Source organism: Crocodylus porosus, unplaced genomic scaffold (assembly GCF_001723895.1).
Source record: "Crocodylus porosus isolate Cpor-Errol unplaced genomic scaffold, CroPor_comp1, whole genome shotgun sequence".
NCBI classification, from domain to species: domain Eukaryota; kingdom Metazoa; phylum Chordata; order Crocodylia; family Crocodylidae; genus Crocodylus; species Crocodylus porosus.
The window spans coordinates 38,420,399-38,444,459 of NW_017728909.1; the positions used below are offsets into that span (position 1 = coordinate 38,420,399).

The 24,061-nt window shown below is 44.0% G+C and overlaps 1 protein-coding gene across 4 annotated transcripts in view; it reads right to left on the reverse strand.

Annotated features, from left to right (window-relative positions):
* The window catches only part of PDE4D (phosphodiesterase 4D), a 1,130,464-nt gene that overhangs the window by 73,143 nt on the left and 1,033,260 nt on the right, over window positions 1–24,061 (reverse strand). The gene's annotated exons all lie outside the window — the stretch shown is intronic.

Sequence of the window (24,061 nt, forward strand, 5' to 3'; positions counted from 1 at the left end):
CGGGGCCGCGCGCGCGCGCGTGTGTGCGCGGGGGGAGACTGGGAGTAAGGGGAGAGCAGCAGAAAGCCCGGCGCGGAGCCCGCCGGCCCCTCCGAGCACAGCGGCCGCCGCCACCAGCCCAGTCCCTGCCTCAGCGCCCCCCACCCCAGTGTGCTGGCTGACCCCCCAGGGGAGGCAGAGCGCAGTTCATGCCGGCCAGGAGCTCTGAAGGAGAAAGTAGGAAAGAAAGGAAGAGCCTGGGGGTGCCTGTGTCGGAAAAAGGGAAGCGTCACATTCTGCAGTGATGTTTGCTCTACACCAAAAAGCGTGCACGTGTGTGTTGGGGGCAGACACACTGTACGCACCTACACCGCATGCAGAAGTGACAGAAACACACAAACATTACAACCCCCCACACACATCAGATAAACACACACTACATCCCACAGGCACACGCAAGCATCGCCACACACTCAAGCTGCAAACACACATCACCTACACCGCATACACAGGTCACATATACACATACCACATACACGCCTGTGCTGCATACAGATGTTACACACAAGCATTGCTACCCCCTGCACCCCATACACATACTGCATACACCGGTGACATATACATGCTGTATACACACATCACATGGACATACTGCATACAAGCATCACATGCATACACAAGCATCACTACCCCCAGCACGTGCACACATTGCATACACATCACATAGAAACACACCCGATGCATACAGACAACTCTCTCTCACACGCACACACACATATGGAAACACACTGCATACACTCCTATGCATACAAACATTGCGCACACACACACACACACACACACACACACACATACACACACACTTTGCTTTCAGGGAAAACAAAATCTTCTGAGTTTTCCAGAAGTTTACCCTGAAGGCAGAATATCTGCTTGCAGGTTTGTGTTTATTCACAAGTCTGTCATACTATATACAGCATGCTGACATACACCGAAGTGCACACAAAAGAGGAGTAAAAAGTGACCTGCATGCTGCCTTTTCACAAAATGAACAGTCCTATGAGGGTCTGCATGTACTGACTGTGGGTAGTTAAGGTATTCATGAAAAAATACCTCATTCTAATGCCAAGGTACAGATGTCATCTGTAAAGCCTGTCTGATCTCTGCTATATTTGCAATTTTAGTTGGTCAACCTGAACTGACACTGTTGAAAACAATGTGTAGAAAGATGTAAAGCCTCTAGAACTGCAAACTTAGGCACCTTAGGCCATGAAAATGCTAGCATACTTGTTACTGGAGTCCGTTATATGAGAATACAGCTCCATGCAGAAGAAATGGCAGCCCAGTGGGTTTCCTTGTCCCATCTAAAAATCTTCCTGCATTTGTCCCATATGAAATTAAACATAGTTTTCAAAATGCTAAAAACGTGTTTTGACTAGTGTAACAACAGGTTAATGTATTGGACTTTGACATCCAGGAAACTGGTTTCGCATTTTCTTATATTAACAGTGTACATGCAAAATGACCTAAGATTTTCTCACAACTGTCAAACTCTCAAGATCAGTTCATATTTACAAAGCTATTGCACAATTTTCATGATTCCCTTTCTCATTTGGAACAGGCAATACTAAAATAATGACTAAAATACATTGACAGAGCAGTTTTAAAAAGTGAGTTATGGTTGTCTGTCACTTCTGTGAGCACTAACAAATATTCAACAAGTCACACTCCAAAATATATATTTTTTAAAGTTTTTCAGCTGTGATATTTAGTACAAGTATTACCTACTGCAGAATATTCCCTAGCCTGTAGAATCAAAACTTTTTGGTGTATGTATGCACCAAAGAATACCTGTGACATTCTGCAACACAGCAAACATCACAGATTACCAGCTAGTGACTGTTACTAGTCCTAAATGTTGCAATTAATTCTTAACAGAGATATGTGCTCAAAGATCTATTTTTTTAAGATACATATTCTGGGTATGAGCAAAAAGCTGTTTGACATGTCTATAAGGTGTATTCTTTTTACAAATAGTAGCGCTGATGAGGCAGAGATAGGTTTGACACATTGCATTGTTCTGAGTACTTTTCATACGATAACGCCACAAAGTAAAACATACACTGAAATAAAGTGAAGTGAACTTGTATTGCATTCTGTTGCTTAGCCAGACTGCAGTCCATCTTTCAGCATTCCTTGAAATTCAGATATTGAGGAATTCACATTTTTCCTTACAAGTAAATACCACTTTTTTGTTTAATAGACCAAATCAGGATCTTGCATGAGCAGAATAAAAAAAGTTGAAGACGTTCAAGATATAAATTAAAAAAAAATGCTCAGTTTATTATCTTTTTATTTTAAAGCCCATCTTCTCCCCAGCTCCATCTATTAACAATTACTGCAAACAGTTCTCTGTTTTTCCATAAATTTTACTCAGAACCTGTCTGCAGAAAAGATCCCAAAGCCCTGTAACAGTAATTCCTTCACTCTTGAATGAAGTGCCAGGACCTCTGTGAGGATGTGCGCATGGCACCACACCCTAATTCTGGCCTTGAAAAATATGTTCCACTAGTGCACAGCTTTGTATAGTAGGACTTGGTTGAGGAGGGAACCTAGGCACAGTTATAAAGGGACTGCTGGCATGAGTAAAGGCTATTAAAAAATTCTTTCTATAGGATTACAGATCTTGAAGTCCAGGCCAACCTCATTGATTCAAATGGAAGGCTTCTTTCTTGGGCATCAGTATGATTAAAGAGCTTGAATAAGACAAAAAAGGATTCTGGGTATTTATATGCTAACAAGTAGAATAAGCACTCCCACTTTCATCCCTAAAATACCCAAATACAGTTGAACCAGAAAACAGTTTTATGGAAAATACCATAAAGCTTTTGAGGTCTAAGTTTAACTTCCCCCTTTAAATTGTTACAAAATATATAGAAAGTATCTTGAAGGTCCTTTTTTTTTCTTTTTAAGCGTACCATCCCATCACTAAGAGAAATTAAATAATTAAAACTAAGCCAATGTTAGCCACCAGTTTTTGGCAGGCCTATAAAAAGGTTTCTCTTCTTTTCATGAGTTCTAGAGGGGCAGTTAACATGGTTCCCAGAGCATGAACAAAGTTATTTTGTCCTGATACTACATGAGTCAACACAGCCAGTTTAGTGTCATCTTCAGTCAAAAAAAATGTGTGGAGGCAGGAAATCAATGTTTGCCAAAAAAGTCAAACTGAGAAGGAAATATTTTTTTCAAGATAAATATTACACAGAAAGGAGAGTAAAACAAGACTGTGGCCCAGGTTCTGAGCTGAGTTTTGCATAGCTAAGGAAGGAACCACATTTGACGCACAGACTGGAGGTAGCCGGAGGTCTGGTCCCATGAGTATGTTACAGTAGGCAGAGGGCTTCACTTACGCCCAGCCACAATGGTCCCTTAAGAAATGCTGTGGTACTCGGGCCACAAACCCTACACACAGGAATGCTCCAGCATTTCTTGTGCCAGGAACTGAGAGGGAGGAGCAGCAGGTCTAATGCACTCAGGGAATGCCCTTAACAGAGCCATTGACTTTGTATCTCCTTATATTGCTACAACTAGCAAAAGATGACTCTCAGGGAGGCCAGAACAGGGATCTAAACAGTTTTTTTGACTTCTACAAACTGGAGTTGGGTTTTCCAGACTATGTAAGCAAGGTCTTGTTTAACTGGTTTACAGTATGTTGTTTATATTTGTTTCTCAAAATAAAAAGAATCAGCCTTGGAAATATTATAATTTCTTTCTACCCCTGATATTTTAAAAATTATTTATCAACAGATCACCTGAAGTTGGCATGGTTCTTAGTACTTCCATACTACTGTTCTTAAAAGCAGAAGGTTGGAGTGCTGTTGCAGCTGCAGTGGTCCAGGGAATGTGAGAGAATAAAAAGCGTTTTGGGTTTCAGTTTTAGTAATATCTGTATAGGTGTGTCAGATGTATAGTTGGGAAAGATGTTAGAAAAGCTTTAAGACACAGGAGCCTTTCCTCAAGTACCTGAGTGCCTAAGAAAGGGCATTCTGCATCCGAAAGCTTGTCTAACATCTTGTTCAACTGTACAGCTGCTTCAGTAACAGACTTTAACCCAAACCCTTTGTTTCTCTTTTAAAAAAAAGAGGAAGCAACAGAAAATATTATCTTTTTCAAGTTCATAAACCAACACAGTTTCCTAACCACCCTCCCTCCCCCAGTCTAATTTCCAGCAATGGTGCATTGAGAAAACAAAACAAATGCTTACAGAGAGAACAGAGATCATCTATGATCATTTGGCATTGCATAGTCATATTTTTAAAAAGGATTTTTCAGTGTTTGTATTTACAAAAGAATCAACTGTGAGAACAGCATCTAATACCACTCCTGAGATAGCCATGTCCTCATTTTCCCTGAGCTTATTCAGAAGATCTCTGTTTACAAGTTTCAATGGGAACATTTATCGAATGCTACTAATGTTGACAGGGATAATGTCCAATTTGTTTAATTACTGATCATGTTTTCCATATATGAAGTCATGTTGTCACTTTTCAAGATAGTGAAAGAAAGTGCAAGCATTTCTGTTAAAGGTCTAGTTAACTTCCATACTCATCTTTTCAGTTCTCTCTTCTATGCAAATTCAACAAACATAGCTGAAGAAAAAAAGATAAGGGGTCCGATTTTGGTGACAATCTGGCCATTTTGTATCATTCGAACAAAGCCACAAATGCTGAAAAATATCCAACAAAGAATGCCGTCTGGATAGGGGTGAGCTCTCAATAAATACACAGATGATATATTAACCACTGTCTTGTTCTCTTTTAATAGTAAGCTGGGATCCATCATGATGGGGAGAGTCATAGTCAAAGTAGTGTTCTACAGTTATGCTCAGCATGGCTCCTTGGGGCTACTGTAAGTCAGAGAAGCACTGAGACTGCTCTAACCTATGCTGCAGCAGGGAATTTGGAGACCTCTGGTAAGACTCAGGAAGAATTAGGAACCCACTCCCTAATTGTTCCCCTTGGGGGAAAAAGCCTGTTAGCTTTTACTACAGGTGCTTAATTATAGCAATTCACAAATGTTGTGAATTTTCTTTCTTTTGTTCACATATCATCCTGCTGTCAAAATTTAAAGCCGCTCTGGCCCAAAGCTCCTGAGAAAACCTCATGATCACAGGTGAAACAAAACACCACTGGTCAGATCTAGAGCATGTATGTGTGAAGAGAAACACAGTGCCAGTAGTTTTCTCATAAATTTTCTCAGTGCTGCCATTTTTAACTGACATTTTCTCCATCCTTGGATTCTCTACAAGGTTTTGTTCTACTGAAGAAAAATGGGTCATGATGATTAGTGAACTTATGTACTGACAGATCTATGCCTTAGAGATCAGGACAAGGCTTCTTTCAACATGTGATAATCCAAAGGATTCTTTTGGCACATTGCCTTAAATTGCACCAGTAGCACCTACAATGGATGTTGAAACACACTTATCACTGTAAGAAGAAAATTTGATGGCCTTAAAGGCAACAGCAGGAACAGAAGGTTGAAGTAGTTCCCTTGTGTAGTGTTTGCCAAACTGCTCTATTGTATTTCAGATAACGTTCATATTTATATAGCTAAACATGGGGCAAAACCTGCATTAAAAAAGGCCTGTAGCAATATACGCTATTAGTTTCATAGCCCAAAAGGTGTTTCGCTACCAGTTTTTCATAGTTGTACACTCCACTGCTGCAAAATTAAAATTTAAGCTAACTGGTGCAACTTCCTGAAGATTTCTCTTGTGAGTGACAAATAAGTATTTGTTATACTCCAGCACCAGGGAAACGAGCATGGAAATATATTCCTATCCCCCAGCAATGCTTGACTACTAGTTACTAGACTGAGCTGTAGTAGGGTGTCGGGAAGATGCCTATGAGCAGCCTGAAGGCTACTCTAATTCAACATGCCCAAAACTTTCCTGTCCCATGCTTAGCTAGACCAAAGAATTTAGACCTTGGTGTGCATTTCAATGTGCTTGTCTTTTTCAAAGATTTATAGTTGTACCACAATGAACCTCTCAGCTAATTTCAGAAAGCTTAAAGTTTTAGGAGCACAACTGGCAAAAACCAGGGCTCTCTACCTTTAGTGTCAGGAGAAGACATTCAGACTCATTCCTTTGCTTTGTTGTAATTTGATTTTGTTAGTTCTGTTTCGTTGATCATCGTGGAACAAATTCTAGCTTCATTCTACAGCAGTACAGTGCAATCCTCTTCTGAGTTTGGGAACACTGGTAGTGTATTTTGCAGAGAGAATGCAGAATTCTTCCATGGTGTGGTCATTTTATGGTGGTATCTTATATGCCAGCCAGGTTGATCTATAGCCTGCAATCATTGTAAGGGGCATACAGAGTGTATACTACAACCTGTTATAAAAGCCTTTTTGTAATATTAAGTATTTGCCAATTCTCCCCCAAACTGCAATCTTGCAAATGCCAGTATAATAAAACAGATTATTCAGAAAACTGCCAAACAGTATAGAAAAGCACACACTAAAACAGCTACAATTTATCCAAACATTCTGTTGCTTTAATGATTGGTCTTCACTGAATCTTCAAAGTATGAATGTTTACATCAGCCCTTTGAACTTACAAAGAATATCACAAGGCCAAATCACCCACTGTCTCCACACAATTTCCCTTCTTTCCTATCTATACTTGTCTTCCTGTATGACTTCTTGCTAGAAAGGACCGATATCTCTTACTGGCATCCTTGATAAACATGGTCCTCTCATCTCAGTGCCTTAAGGGTACTAGCAGCAGCCCCACAAATCCTCAGTGGTAAATTAAGTGACTACTCCTCACATAGTAGGGATTACCCTGCTTGTCACTACTGCCAGTCCCTCCAAAAGAAGTCAAATGGTTTCAGCTAACACTCCTGATTACATGAAGCAGGCACAGAGAGGAAAGAGTACATACCATGTAATAGGGCTGTGCGGAACGTTGGTTGCTGACTTGATTCAGAGGAGGTTTGGCCTGATTCGACAGCCAAATCTCTGAATCTGAATTGAATCAGAAGACCCTTTAATGTCTATAAATCGAATTGGAACTCTCTGAATTGATTTGGAGGGATTTGATGATTTGGACATACACACAACTCTAAATGTTTTTTCTATATACCTCAAGGTACTCAGCGGCTCATGAATGCTGAGATGCTAGGACGGGTGGAGTGTCCCACAGGAGTGCGGGGGGTCCCCAGAGTGCTCAGCAATGGACCCAGAAGTCAACCAGAAGCACTTTTGGTCCACTTCCGGGTCCGCGCGGGGGACCCCGCCCTGCTCCCCAGCTCAGCGATTGGTGTCTCCTAGGTCTGGAGGGGACACCCAGTGTCCCCTGCAGCCGATTGAATCAGCATCAAGTCTTCAGATATAGATTCATCTGAATCAAATCAGGGCAGTGATCCGAATTAATAAATCAAATCACTGTCCCTGATTCAGGCTGAATCTGAATCAAATATGGCCCATTTTGCACACCTCTACCACATAACCCAGCAACTGCTCAAAATGTGACACAACACTAAGAAAACATGTAGGACTTTTTTTGCAGTTTTCCTAAAAACAATTACATTTTCCTGTATATTTTAAACATCTGCTTCCATCTCATGAACAATTGGAATTCTGCAGAATCTTTCTTTTTCTTTCCCAATCAATAATTTATCATGTCCTGGTTGTGATGGTTCTGTGCTTACAGGCTTAAGCAATACATCTCACAGTAGGGCCCATCCTTCCAAAAACTCTTACTTATTTTTGCATCATATAGAAACTACTTTTCTAGGTCCCCGCAGGTGTCTTGAAGATCATTCCTGCTCAAGTTGTAAAGTACTTGTAATCTAATGGTTCTTAGTAAAATATTGTGGTTGCTACTGACGATTCAATAACATTTGAACAGTAACAGATAGGGTGGAAAAAATTTAGTTTAGAGGTCTGGAAAACAAGGGCCTCTTGGCTAAAAAAAAGAGGATGGTTGGAACAACCACACTGTCTTGTTTGTTTTTGTACAACATTATCTAGTCCTAGTAGGGGGGATCAGGAAATATTAGTTGCCACCCATCAGGATTTCCCCTGAAAAGTCCAAATGTGAAATATTATCTTCAATATTAGAAAGAAAAAAATGTTATACATAATTAAATTAAATGGATGTGTAACATTTTATTGTTCTTCAGACTTAGTAACAATTTTGTCATCTTCTTTCTGTGTATGTGGGTCTGCCTCACTACCATCTGAATGTAGCTATAGACATGTTTTTTGGCATCAAGCCAGAACCACCCAGCTCAAGTCTGAGACCTGGTTGCCACTGCTTTGCCACACTGACCAGCGTGGGTGAAGTTCCCCAGCTCCATAGGCTAAATTCGGTAGGTTCTTTGGCCAGATCTGGCTTCTGGTCCATAGGTTTCTAACTCCTAGATTATAATTTGCTTTGCTGAGAAGCAAAACTAATTGACCTGGACACATGCTGCATGGATATAACTATGCTGCCTCTGGGTTCAAGTGGTAGATGTAGGCGGTGGCAGCTACAATAACCAGGACTAGAACTGGTATAAACTACTTTGGTTTTGAAGTTGGTTGCTTTCCTGGGACCTCTCAAGACCAAGTTAAAATTAGGAATTCCATCAGGGTTTTTTTAGGAAGTACATTTGTTTCAATCACACAGGACTTCCTTAATCCTGACAAGCAGAAGCAGGAATCAACTTTCCCCTCTGAGCCTCCTCCCCAACATTATTTACTCCAGTAGCTAGAATATATTCACGTGGTTGAATAGGTCAAGCTTCCTGTTCTCTTTTGCATAAATGCAAAGGACTCAGATCTCAGACAGTTGCGTAGTAGGTTGTCTTGGGAATTGTATTGTGTTTGTATTCTAGCTTTTTTGACAGACCTTAAAGGACAATTTTCTGCTCTAGACAAGATGCGAAGAATATTATAGCTTCCTGCCTAAGCCTTTAATGCTTGCTGTTATCTTCTATTTAACTATAACAGAACTCAAGAAATAAAAAGCTTAGTCAACAAACAAACCAGGTTAGAAATAGGGAGGTTCAAACAGAAGGAGGTAATCTACAGAACACCTCCCCAAAAACTTGGAGGGATGCCAGACAAAATTAGAGACAGACCAGGCTGTGAAGGTGATAAACTGTAGTGAGGAATAAACTGGCCAACAAAGGCTTAAGAACTACATACCAGGCAGTTCATCTGGGGTGGTCTGACAAGCAGGCAGAGGCGCCTCTGAAGTTTTGATTTTGTCAGTGCAGGACCCCTATACTTACCTAAAATAAATGAGCATCTGGCCATCTCTGTCTTTCAGTTTTAGTATATATTTAGCTTAAAAAGCCTCCTTCTGAGATCAGGGGGTGTTTGAATCACCTCTCTTCAGGCCTTTATACTGTAATGTGTTACACCTGGGTGGGACTTTGTGCTCAGGCTGCATCTGGCCAATGGACTTCAGATCATCCATAGGACAAAATTTGGAGCCCAGGGACTAAGGCAGTGCTTCCTGTCCTAGTGACAAGTGATACTCTTGCTGGATTTACTTCCTATATACCTTTATCTATTCTATGTAGCATGGCGTGTCTTCATTTGCTTTAGTCTCATGTCACCCTCTCCACCATTGCCAACCTGACCTCTCATTTCTCTTAGGTTCTGGGAAGGATGGTGATTCACATACACCTTGTATCTCTTTCCCTCCTCCTTTCTCTTCCCTGTGCACCCCCACCTCCACTCCCCTGCTCCAACAAGAAAATTAATGTGAGCAACAGTTTGTAAGATTAGGCCTTTAGCCAGTATGGTCTTCAGGTCAAGTCCTGTATCTTCCTGTGTGTTCTGTATGCTTCCATGCACACCTCTGATACAATTGAAATAATGATTAAAATATGTTTTGGGACTCCAGTAGATCCACGTTGTTTTAATTACTGATATCATAAACCAGGGGTCAGCAGCATTTTTGGGCAGAGTGCCAAAAGCACTCTCAACCTCAACTTGTAAGATGTTGGCATGCCAGGAATGGACAACAGGGCTAGGACAGACATTCAAAAAGCCTGAGCCTGAATTGATTCAATCTTTGCAAGTTAGTCTAACCTGGCTAGGCTAACTTGGTTTGTAATCATACAGACATCCCCTCTGGACTGAAAAAATGTAGGCACATGCCTGCAGTGCCTCAGGCTAGAAGCCAGGGTGTGCTAGAGCAGCCCTCCCTTCCCTTCCATGATGCTGAGCTGAGGGGGGCATGCCAGGTCCAGCCGGAGGTTCTGATTAGGGAGGGGTTCCCCCCCACCTCCTGATCAGCCCAGCAGGGAATTGATAACACAGTGTTTATCACCCCAAACTCAGTGTTTATCACCCCATTAAGAACACCACAGAGGGACATTACCAGCTACCTGTTGATTCTGCCTTTGTCCCCATGAGCTGTAGCCAGCATGTGGTCTGCTAGCTAATGCTGTGTGTCTATGTAAGGCAGAGGGGATGGCGAAATCCCTGCTTAGAGGGGAGGGGGTAGCAGAATCTAGGCAGATGCCTGCAGTCTATGCTGGAGGTCCATCCAGGGAGCAGAAGGGAGGGGCCAGCCCTGCTGTGGAGCAGAGAGCCCTGCCCATCTCAGAGACCATGTGGGGATGCCGGGGTTTAATTTAAACCAGCAAGGGGTCTGGGACAGACATTGCATAAACCAGTTTGGTATAAACCGGTTTGACCCAAATCAGTTAAGTCTGATACTACATTCAACCAGGTTTATCTCAAAACAGTTTCAGCCATTTTCAAAATGGTTTATGTGCAGTGAACATCTGTTCTGTTACAGGTTTAAACCAGTTTATGTGTAATGTCTGTCCCTAGCCCAGGGTAGCCATGAGGGGCCTGATCCTTGTTGTGGCAGCACAGCCCTGGCCCCTTCCCTGCTGTCGACCTTGAGGCACACATGCCAAGCAGAATGCCTTCATGTGCCATTCTCTGGCACCCATGCTCACAGTTGTCCTAGCCATCATAAACCCTTATATATGGGATATGCCTTAAGTATCCTAGTTTTTGTTATTATTTTAGAAAAAAGTCAGGGGCAGGGGAATAATCTTGAAGACCCTAATCAGGATTAGATCTCTTTTCGATGGTGTAGTGTGCAAATTTATTAGGTCCATATTTTTTTCACCTTATAAAATGTAAGCAGTGCACACTCACTTGCTTTATATGATTATTTTTTTAAAACTGTTGTATTTATTATATTTCTATTATTTGCTTTTTCCCAACAACTTGAACAATTTTATGGCTGTGATGAGAGCTAGACACACAGAATTATTATTACCATGTATGATAAGTAAGAAATCTACACATTAGAGCTGAATAAATTGCATTAGTCACACAGTTCCTCTACACTGGACAATGAGTCAACCATGTTTTCTATTACATTTCCTTGTTATATTGCCCTAGGAAATTATTCTTGAGGCCACTAAACCTTACAATGACATTGTAATTATCACTCACCCTTTTCACAGTTGTGAAAAAGGCAGACTTGGGAGGGGTCTGTTTTGGATGACAGGTATGACAAACGTCACAGAACAAAACCACAGAACAGCTCAACCTGCTCTTCCATGCGTCAAGTCTAAAACTTGACAAATACTGTGCCAGTCTTTCACAACATTCTCTAACAGGCTTGGTCACTTCCCCTGAAGAAGCAAACAAGAGGAATCTTTTAACAACTTCTAAGAAAAAATCCTGGAGCCAGACTATGAGTACTAATGTCACTGAAGTTATGTTGATTTAAGCTACCTCATGATCTGTTCCCTAGTTTGTAGATAACTGAGGGAAAATTAGTCAGATGCTAATATAGTAGTGAGAAAAAATGCAAGAAAGACGGATACATGACAGTAATTGTTAATTTTTTTCATTCTGTAGATTATTTCCTAAGAGACTGTTCCCGTCCAATTCCTTAGTCCAGAACAGAGGTCAGCAGGAAAGAATTTTCCCATATGAGATTTCAAAAAATTTCCTGTTCCACACGAGGCTGAAACCAAGGCTTTTAAAAAGTTGGTAACTCTGTGTTGTGTTTTCATTTTTTCCTGAAATCCAGAGAGAGACCCACCCCAGAAGAAACAATAATTTCATGGTTAGGGTACTGCCCAGGGATATAGGAAACCTATGTTCAAGTCTTTACTCCACTATTCTCCCTATCACCATGCTACATGCTATTCTGGGATAGGTCCCTAACTGTTCCGCTCTGGATAAATAATCAAATCAAAGGACTCTGAACCTGGGTCTCCCACTAAAGTTAGTGCCAAGTTCCTGGAGCCCTGTCATATGCCCCTTGTGGCTGGGCAGATCTGGCACTACAGTTAGTGCTGGGTCATATCTACACGGGCATTAATGTACTTTAACTAATCAAGCCTAAATTTGATAAAATGTAGATGCAATTAGGCTAATGCAAATGAATGTGTCTTGTGTAGACACGCCCTATGTTTACTTTTTGGAAAGGGTAACTACTCAGGTAGGGAGAATGCTCAATGTTCTCCAATAATTGCCCTCTAATTGTAATATGTGGAGAAGCAGCTGGTTGGTTTGGGGTGAGTTGGTAAAGGATCTGGGTTTTCATGAAATAGACAGTGAATCCAAGTATTTTATTTACTTCCCAGAGGCAACCAAGAGTGCCTTGGAGGTCTTCAATTGAGTAGGAGCACACAACAAAATCATCAGCTTTAACATACTGAAGATCAGTAACATAGGTGTTACTTATCTTGAATGTGGAACATAGCTGGTCAATGTTAAAGAGATTCTCACCCATGCAATACTGGCTGCTGATGCTGGATAGAAATCTATCAGCAATAAGATGCAGAATAGCTTTGACACATGGAGAAGAGTTTTAGTGCAATCATTCATCCTTGTTTGACTCCAGTGTTAATAGTGAAGGCATCCACTTCAGTGTAATTTCTTAAGAGAGTTGCTGTCTGTATTAAAAACTCACTGTATATAAGGCTGGGAACAGAAGTCACATCCCTTCACCCCTAATCCAGAGTCCTATCTAATGGATGGCCTCTTATAGAACTAAAAACAGACTGGGATTTCCATATTGACACTGATCTCTGAAATCTGGCACACCAAATATAAACCATAAAAGGTCCCCCCGCAGCCAAAAACCTTCCTCCCCAGATTTTATTGCAACATTAACTGAATATGACAGTGAAAGAATATACATACTTTAAGTAGGAAGTGATTTGTGAATAAGTGAAGTATGATTTAAAAATCTGATATAAGTACATCTCTATCAATTTCCTGCCAGCAGAGAGGGACTGAATATTATTAATAAAAAAAAATCTCTGCATAAAATGTGGAGAAGAAAAGAATTCTTTAATTCAGGTATAGTCTACTTTTCTGATTCTTCCCCAACTATGATAAGAAATTTCCCTTAACAGGTAAGTTACTTGCAAGTAGCTACAGATGATTTATAACAGAACCCCTAATTCTATATATTTACATAATAAAATGTGTCATCATTTTCATTTACAACCTTGATCTGGACAAAATATACTTTATTTCAAATGTTACTAAAGGCTGAAAGGAGTCATTCTGAAGCAAGGTAGGATGTTTTGTTAGTTGGATAGCTGTTGTAGTTTACAGAGGCTTCTTAGCAGCACTGCCATGCAGCTATCTGGGTTTAAAGACAAAACTTAAAAGAGGGGTATAATTCTGTTTTCTGTATGCCTTGGAAAGGGGAAGGAGGAATAAATGATAATAATAAATAGTCATTAATATAGCTCCATTTACCTATGCAGCCTGTCTGGTTTAACAACCAATTTAAATGCTTATACTGCGGTTACTCCACTAATGCTGAACTGTATGGGTGGTGGCACGATAGCTGCTGTTTACTGCACTGTGACAGTTAGTGACAGAACGTGAACACTTAGAATAGTGAACCCAGTTGAAACTACAGCTACGAAGAATAGAATGATACAAATTACTGGCATGTATAACTAGCAACAAACCAGACCTATCCACAAATATCAGTCTTAATTCTTGAAAAAATTAAGTCATGGGATTTTTAAATGACAGCTTCCTAACTGCTTAACACCATTAAGATAGCATTGTTACAGAGGAAAGGATGCCAGCTACCAAATGAATGACTTCTTGTACCTGCTGCACCCTCCTGTAAGTTACTTCTCAGTTTACTGCTCAAACCCAATAGCCTTTGATTATGAAATCTGACAAGATCAAGGGCCCAGGTGACATGTTGGCTAAACTCCATGCTTTCTTTGTGCTTGGAAAATCCAGTGTAGTCATTAGCCTGTGTGCAATGAGCTTTTTTCTTCAGCATATTTACTGTAACAAAATCAATGGCTGCTATTTACTTCACCACGTTTCAGGAGTATTTAAATGTAATAGGCATGGAAGGTGCTCCACCTTCGGAAAACAGAACCCACATCATACCTATAAGCCTGGCAGTACTACACTCAGTAGCGCCACTCCTGAAAGAGACTTGGAGATCATGATTAACTACAAGGTGAATATAAGCCACCTATGTGATGCCACAGCTGGCAAAGCAAATAAAATCCTGGCTTGCATCTCAATGCATCTCAGGCAAAAACCAAGATGTCATCCTCACACTTTACTCAGCTTTGGTGAGGCCACAGTTGGAGTACTGCATCCAGTTCTGGGTTCCACACTTTAAAAAGGACATGGAGAAGCTTGAGCGAGTCCAGAGGAGAGCCATGCTCATGATTAGAGGTCAAGAGAACAGGCCTTATGAGGAGAGGCTGAGATGCATGGGACTCTTCAGCCTGGAGAAGCATAGGCTCAGGGGGGACTTTGTGGCAGCCTATAAGTCTATAAGGGGTGTGCATCAGGATCTGGGAGAGTGTCTGTTCACCAGGGCACCCCAGAGAAAACAAGGTCTAACGGTCACAAACTGTTGGAAGACCATTTTAGACTAGACATAAGGAAAAACTTCTTTACCATCCGAGTCTCCAGAGTCTGGAATAGACTCCCCCCAGAAGTGGTGCAAGCGCCTACTTTGGATACATTCAAGAAGTGTTTGGATAACTATCTTGCTGGGGTCATCTGATCCCTGCTGACTTCCTGTCCTTTGGGTAGGGGGCTAGACCTGATAATCTCACGAGGTCTCTTCTAGTCCTAATGTGTATGAAATCTATGTCTACAGTTTGATATATCAACTGACAGTGTCCATACAAATAGAGACTGCCAACAGGGGAGCAGTTTGCTGGAGCCAAGAGGAAGGAGGAGAGAAGCCAGGCCAGGCACTAGATCCTGCTCAGGAAAGGTAAGTGATCCAGCTGCCTGTACCTTTGGTTTAGCCGACTGTTTGTTTGTTTGGTGTGTGGGGGGGATGCTCTGAGAAGCTGGGAGTGAAGCAGCTGAGAGAGTGTTGATTGTTGATCCTTGTGGGATTGCTGACTGCTGTGTGATTGCTGCCTGGGCCTGAGTCAGCCCAGGCCCAGAAGGGTATAAAAGGAGACTCTGCAGGTGACCAGGGAGCTAGTGAACAGGGATGGCCAACAGGGGAGTAGTTTGCAGGCCAGTTTGTGGGCAGGAGTACATGGAAACTTCTGCCAGACTTCAGGTAAGTGAATGAGGTGATGGGGGGTGGTGACACGGAGTGCAGCCAGGGCCCCTACCCTGCTGCTACCTATGGCCCAGAGCTCCTGTGAGGCCTCCACCCAGACAGGCCCCTTGGATGGGTTGGTATTGCCCTGCTCCTCTGTCTGAGGGGGTTGCCTGGAAGGACCTCTGGGGCCTGGGGGGTAGCATGGGGGTCAGGGGTTCTGTTGGCTGTCCTACATGTGTCCAGATTAAGGCCCTGGCGAGGCAGGTGAGGGAACTGCAGGCAGAAGGGAGCAGGTTGCAGGGGATGAGATTGTGCCACATGTCTGGATACTTTCATTCTCTGCAGGACCAGAGACATCACAGGAGAGTCCCAGGACAGCTGAATGAAAGATGCTTGCCTCCAGAGCTAGACAGCATGCGGCTGTGATTGCTTCCCCAATGCAACTGGGAAACAGATGCAAAGCCCTGGCACCACTGGAGAATGATGCAGCAGAGGAAGACACTGGGAGCCAGGAGCCAAGACATCATAGCGAGAATTCCCAATCTCATCCAGCCCTCTGATTACTATGTCATGGTCCTTGTCCACGTGGGCACAAATGATGCAGTCAGTAGTAGTCCAGACCGTGTCATGGGTGACTACAGGGCTCTGGGGTCCAGGCTTAGGAAGTTAGGGGCACAGGTGGTCTTCTCATCCATCCTTCCAGTCAGCAACTGCTGTCAGCATCAGGATGCCTGCATCAGGGAAGTCAACCTGAGGCTCCAGAGTTGGTGCCATCATGCGGGTGTAACAGACTGCTAATGTGGGCTCACCAGACTGGCTTGAGATCCTTACCCTGTGCCAGTGAACTCTGAGTAACCCCAAGGTAGAGCAGGGGAGCCCTGTCTTGTGGAAAAAAGACAATCGAAAGAAGGGGTTTTCAATCCCCTCTTTCGTTTGAAAGGGGGATGGCTGGAGTTGGGGGCCAGCCAACCTGAGCCCTGGCTGGCTGGTTTGCAAGCCAGGGCAGGACTGCTGGAGGGGATAAAAGCAGCAGCTGAACTGGCGTGTGGGAGCTGCTGATAGTGATTCTGGAGAATGGTGCAGGAGGCCTAAGAAGAGCTGGGGTGAGCTGACCCAGCGGAGAAACCCCTCTGAAAAGCCTTGAAGGCCCTGGGAGAAGGCAGCAGCAGTTGGCCGTGCCTCCAGCACTGCAGTAGAGAGGGAGCAGCGGCCAGGGCTTGGGGCAGAGAGCTGGTGTCCTAAGTCCCCATCAGTGTGCTGGACATGCCGGGCATCCCAGGGGCTAGGGGTGGCAGTCGGCCCCCCACTCCACTGCGGAGAAGAGGCAGCGGCCAAGAGTACAGGCAGTGTCCTTATCCAGAGCAGAGAGCTGGGCTGGGAAGGTGAGGGGTTTCCTCAACTCACCTGGGGAAGTGGGACAGTAGCAGGCAGGGCACTGGGATCCTGAGGAGTAGCGGAGTGCCAGGACAAGGGTCCCTAGGAGCTCGGGGTGCAGGCTGGCACTCAAAGTGGGATTGAGATGTGTGGGGTGCCTGGCCAGTCATCTGGTGCAGGGGTTTGAAGCAATGACCCCTGGGAGCTTCTGTGCTGTTGACCCTCTGCCACTGACTACCCCACAGGGGACTTGGTCTTGTCCCTTTATTCTCCAGCTGATTTTGTCATCAGATGGAGTCCCTGAGCTTTGTGCTTGGGTCATGCTGATTGCTGCAGGAGCCTACTCTGTTGCTTGCCTTTTTTTGTTGCCACAGAGGGTCACCCTTCTAACTCTCTTTGGGGGGGTTGGGGTTTGATACAATTTGATTACTCTACTCTAGACCAAAAGAACTGAACCTGTTGCTTATTGGGAAGCCTGCTGGAGCTGCAGGGAGTGATCACCTTGCTTCCTTGTGGTAGCTTTCAGCCACTGCTGAGGTGCTGCCAGTTACCTTACCTGTGGTTCTTGAGTCAAAGGTTGACTAATGCATTCTGGTTTGTTTTTGTGATTCTGGTTATGCCATTTTAAGTTCAATTGTAAATAACCTTTCCTATTATTCTTGTTTTGTAAACAGTTAAATCAATTAAGAGTTGGACCTTCTTGGGACCACGGGCTGCTCTGTGGGGAGCAGGGGCCTGCTGGAAAGTAAATTGGTGCTGGCCAGAAGCCCTGCCCCACTCTTACTGCCATCCCTGATAATTGGGCAGGGGTGGCAACTATTGGGCTGCCCCCTGGGTTACACAGGTTTTGGCTTCTACAGCCATGATCTGCACTTTCATGAGAGAGACCATCTCGTCCCAGGATACCTTCATCTCTTTCTAAAGGTAAGAGTCTGTTCTCTTGCAGGTTGGCTGATCTTTGAAGGGCTTTAAACTAGGTTCATCAGGGGATGGGGAAGCAGAGAATAAGGAGAACCTAGGATCAGCAAGCCACAAGCAATGCGCTGGATCAGTCCAGGTAAGCACTAAGGGGCCCAATAGACTTCAGGACAGGGGGGTACCTAGGGCACCCATTGTGGAAGATTAAATGTCTCTACACTAATGCTAGGAGCATGGAGAACAAGCAGGAGGAACTTGCACTCCTTTTTGCAAGCAACAACTCTGACCTGGTTGGACTAATTGAAACATGGTGGGACCCTAGCCACAATTGGGCAGTAGGCATTGAGGATTACAGGTTGTACAAATGGGATGGAGTGCGGGGTGGGAAAAAGGTGGGGTGGGTTGCTCTCTATGTTAAGGAATAATATACATCCTCTATAATTTAAGATGAGATCAGAGGAGGGCCAAAGCAAGGTACTGTGGGTTAGGATACAAGGGAGTCGCGTGGGGGGTGGGGACAGGAAGGGATCTGGTACTAGGGGTCTACTATAGACCACCACACCAGGAGGATAAGCTAGACCTGGAATTCTCCAGACAGCTCTCAGAAGCTGTATCGTCAAGAGAGATGGTTGTCATGGGTGACCTAAACTACCCTGACATCTGCTGGGAGGAGCAGGTAGCGAAATCTAAGCACTCGCGTAGGTTCCTAACCTGCATGCAGGACCTCCACCTAATGCAGGAGGTATATGATCCCACTAAGGGAAATGCCTTGCTGAATGATGTTGGCTACAGGGGGTGACCTGGTGGAGAATCTGCAGGTACAAGGTAACCCAGGGGATAGTGACCATCAAATGATTGAATTCACTATCTGGTAAAGGGTGGGTAAACTAAACAGCAGGGCTGAAGTGCTAGACTTCAGAAAGGCTGACTTCAGTGTGCTCAGGAAATTAGTTAGTGAGGCGTTAAAGCTCAAGAGCATTGGTGAAATGAGAAACTACCACCCTTCCTGGACTCCCAAGGGAGCAATCCTACAGGCACAGAAGGAGATGATCCCATTGCATATAAAAAGGGGGCAAAGGGGCCAAGAAGCCCTCTTGGCTGAACAGGGAAGTCCAGGAAAGCCTAAGGACAAAGAAAGGGGTATACAGGCTGTGGAAACAGGTAGCAGCTACCAAGGAGGAGTATATCTCCCTGAGTTGCACTTGAAGGGAATTGGTTAGGAAAGTCAAAGCAGGATTAAAGCGTAGGCTGGTGACAAAAATTAAAGACAACAAAAAATCCTTCTTCAGGCGTATAGGGATAAAAAAGAAGGCGCAGGATAGCATAGGACCCCTACAGGACAAACTAGGGCAACTGGTGACCGAGAGGGGGGACAAAGCTGAGCTCTTAAGTGAGTTCTTTGCATCTGCATTCCTAGACATGGACCAAGACAAATCTCTCAACTGGATCACAGATAGACACAGGAGGGACACCAGCCCACCAACTGTTAGTGCAGACTTCGTGAAGGGGCACTTGAAGGGGCTGGACATGTTCAGATCGGTGGGCCCAGATGAACTTCATCCAAAGGAATGGGCCAGTGTCATAGCAGAGCTACTGGCACAGCTGTTCAAGCACTCCATGGTGCTCCAGTCAGGTCCCAGAGGACTGAAAAAAGGCCAGTGTGGTCCCTATCTTCAAGAACGGGATGAGAAATGAACCAGGAAACTATAGTCCAGTTAGTTTCACCTCTATCCTTGGGGAAAACTCTAGGAAAAAGTCATTAAGGATCACATTTGTGGGAGCCCAGCAGGAGAAACAATGCTGAAAGGAAATCTGCACTGGTTCACTGGAGGTAGATCCTGCCTGACTAACCTTGTTTCTTTTTATGACCAGATCACAAAATGCTTAGACACAGGAGTCGAGGTAGATGTCCTTTACCTAGACTTTGAGAAGGCCTTTGAGACAGTATTCCATTCCCATAAATACACTGACAGGCTGTGATGTAGATGATTACATGGTCAGGTGGATGACAAATTGGCTTGGGGGTCACACCAAGAGAATGGTAGTAGATAGGTTGATATTGACCTGAAAAGATGTGGGCAGTAGAGTCCCACAAGATTCAGTCCTTGGACCGGTGCTATTTTAATGTCTTCATCAGTGACTTGGACAAGGGTGTGGAGAGCACCCTGTCCAAGGTTGCAGGTGATAACAAATTATGGGGCAAAGTTAACAAGTGGATCTGGACAGGTTGGAAAAATGGGCAGAATGAAATAGGATGCAGTTCAACAAAGACAAGTGCAAAGTGCTGCACCTGAACAAAAAGAACCACCAATACACTTACAGGCTGGGGAATGACCTGCACAGTAGTGGAAAGATCTTGGAGTCATAGCTGACCCCAAGATGAACATGAGTCATCAATGTGATGAAGTGATCAACAAGGCTAACCGCACTTTATCATGTATTAGCAGATGCATGATGAACCAGTCCAGGAAGGTGATGCTTCCCCTATGCAGCACTGGTTAGGCTGTGGTTGGAGTACTGCATCCAGTTCTGGGTGCTGCACTTCAAGAGGGATGCAGAGAATCTTGAGAGGGTTCAGAGAAGGGCCACTTGTATGGTCAGAAGTCTGCAGGCAAGGCCCTACGAGAAAAGAAGGCTGAGAGGGGAATCTGGTAGCAGCTTACTGCTACACTAGGGGAGTACATCAAAGGCTTGGTGAACAGTTGCTCACCAGGGCACCTGAGGGAAAAAATATGAATAATGGCCTGGAATAACTCCTGGAAGATCAGTTCAGGCTCAACATTAGGAAAAACTTCTTCACTGTCACAGTGTCCAGACTGGAATAGGCTCCCCCCAGAGGTGGTGCAATCATGTGGATTACCCTGTCTAGTCTCCTCTTGGAGATTTTCCAGTCACCTTGCTGGGGTCATCTGACCCCAGTTATCTTTCCTGCTTGCTGCAGGGGGCTAGACCTGATGATCTTCCAAGGTCCCATCCAGCCTTACAATCTATGAATCTATATTACCCACCTGGAGACATACCCAACTACTATGCAGCAGACCTAAAAATACTACTTGAATACAAAATGAAGGGTTCCCCCCCCCCCCAATCTACATGGGGGGAGAGCTCCTCATCTTACATTGTCATACAAAGAAACCTCACTAAATACTTGGTCTATAATTAAACTACTTCCAAAAGTAGCATGCGGTCAGTAATGGAAACCAACTATAAAGCTGATTAAATGCAGCCAATGCTAAGCATGAGTACAAAACCCATGGTCCATATAGGGCAAACTTACTGTTTTTTGCTTAATGCTGAATTAGTTTTGAATTCCAGACTGAGTGAGCTGAGCTTAATCTGTGATGGGAACCTACCATTTAAAAAAATAAATAAATTTCATGTCTTGGGCCAACCAGCCAAATCAGTTCTGAATTCTATTGACTGAGCAGAGCTCAATTATTCAAGCCTGCGTGGCTAGCAACTATCCTACCTCCTAAACTGTTCAGCCTGGGACTAAAGATAGGAGGTCTGACCTGGATTTGGCACTATGTGCAAGCCCCAAACCCAGAGGCCTTGGAATTCAGATGCTCCCTAGTTTTGCTTGCCCCTAACGAAAAGGCTGAAGGGGCAAGCTAGAGAGAAAGCCAAAGAAAAATCCCAGCCCAATTAACTATATGGTAAAGCACAAACATTTGGCTCTGGATGAATATCATAATATAGAGCATGCTCATGGGAACTGGGAAGGGCTGGAAGACTGCAGTTTGCAGCTACAAACAGAAGGAATGAAGATTCTGGGAGTAGAGATGGACATGAAAGGGAAAGGTGATGAGGCCTGGGAAAAGATAATCGCCAATTATGTATGGCAGATAAACAGCGTTCTCTATTTCCAGAGGACTTAAGTGAGGTAAAATGGAACTGATAACAATAGTATTATTACCAGTTATCCTCTATGTAGGAATTGTGTTTCCTCCAATGTGGCAACAAGCACAAAGGACACACAGTGAATTATGCACCTTTTTCTGGAACAGCAAAAGGGAGTTGGTGGTGAGGCAAGAGATATGTAGGGGAAAACAAGCAGGAGAATGGGATTTTGCCATTTCTTTGGGTTCCTTTCTAACAATGCATATTGTACCATGAACTTCTCTGCTCTTGTGTAGTGGGCTGGGGAGGGTCAGTGGGGATCCAAGCCCTCCTCTCTTTACCATGTCCTCAAAACTTTTCCAGCTAAGTACCTGCAGAAGTTCACCATTTTCCAAAGATTTGTGCTTTACCATATAGTGCCCAGCCCAATGAACTGTCAGAGACAACACCTTTCAAGTCATGGTGACCCCACAGCTCAGCACTGCTCAATATGTAGGTGTACTCCAGATAGCCCTCCACAAAGGAGCCATGTGCTAATTAGCCTCCTACTCATGACAAGAACACCTGGTTCCAATCATGAGTCATGAGATCCTCAAAAAATCTATATGCAGTTGAGGTACAGGGCAGCCTGGTCCTGCTCCATCATGTGGAGGGGCAGGGCTACACTAATAGTATGTGCCAGGCTGAGAGAGGGGGGTGACAGAGCATTTCTGGGTAAAGTTGTTTGGGATATGCAGAACGTAAAGGTATTTACACAAAATTCATTAGCAGAATGTGGATGGTGGGGGTAAAGGGAGAAGGGAAAATGGTGAGCTTTTGTAGGTACTTAGCTGGAAAAGTCTTGAGGACATGGTAAAGATTTTTCATAGATTTCATAGACATTAGGGCTGGAAGGGACCTCGGGAGATCAAAAGAGGGAAGGAAGAATGGAAAACACCTTGGTGGAGAAGTTCATGGTACAATATGCATTATTAGAAAGGAGTCTGAAGAAATGGCAAAATAGTTAGTGGGAGCAGACATCAGGAAGGTGGTGGTGGGGATCACATGGAAGAGGATGGACTGGCACAGACTGTTCAGGGATGGACCCCTGAATAGTGACAATTAAGACAATGACGTGGTACAGTTGATGAGGGACAAGATAACTATGATAAGTGAGAGGACTGGGAAACAGACAGGAATAGAGGAGGGGGGAGGGGAGGTTACGTCATTGTGACAGGCAAGGGGATGCTGATCATGATGGACACACAAGTTCACAGACATGTTGGAGTGTGGGTGTGAATATTGTGATGGGAATGTGTACAGTATAATCCCAATGATGGGCTTTGGACTGTCAAGTGAGCCATAGCAGCCATGGGATAGGTTGGTAGAGGTATTGTGTTTTAGATAGATAGATATTGATATATATTCCTATTTATATGAATTTTTGCAACCCCTCCATCATTTGTATTGCATGTAAGTAGTAAAAGTGTAGCTCCCACAGGCTTAGTTGGATAACACTGTATTTTCTATAACCTAGTTGTGTTCTCCTTGCCCCCATCCCTCTTATATTAGTCTCTTGCTCAGGTACTCTCTATTTCCCTACTGGTTTTGTCATCTTTTTGATTCATAATTCTGAACATCCACTATTAAAATTCAATCTGTTCTTATCAGTTTGGATACAGAACTTTGAGATACCTCCCTACTCATGTGGGGGGAAATGGGGACCCCAAAACCAGGAGTTACTGGACCTCAGGTCAGGAGCCCATGGAGGCAAAGAAAAGAGGCTTCCTTGTGAAATTTCAGGCGAAGGTAGGACATTTGCACTCAGGAAAGTTACTGTGCCACCAAATGCCCCTGTTCCTCTCATTTTCAGCAGAGCTTAGGTTGCCCCTGGTAGAAGACAAAGCCTCTCTGGGGGCCCAGGCTCACTTTTCAACATTGCTCTGGCCCTCCAGGATCCAGCCACACCCCCACCTTGTCCTGGACCTCCACCACTTTTCCTGCTTTCTCATGGTATCTTTCAAGCCAAAAACTTTCATAGTTTCTAGGGTCAGAAGGGACCTGAGCAGATCATCTAGTCCGACCCCCTACCATGGCAGGAAAGAATACTGGGGTCAAATGACCCCAGAAAGATGTTCATCTAACATCCTCTTAAACACCCCCAGAGTAGGAGCCAGCACCACTTCTCTTGGAAGTTGGTTCCAGACCCTAGCCACCCTGACTGTGAAGTAGCGCCTCCTGATATCTGACCTAAACCTACCCTCTGCCAGCTTGTGACCGTTATTCCTAGTCACTCCTGGCGGTGCTCGGGGGAACAGTGACTCCCCCAATGCTGCTGATCTCCCCTGACTAGTTTATAACAGGCCACTAGATCCCCCCTCAGCCTTCTCTTTTGGAGGCTGAACAGGTTCAGGTCCCGTA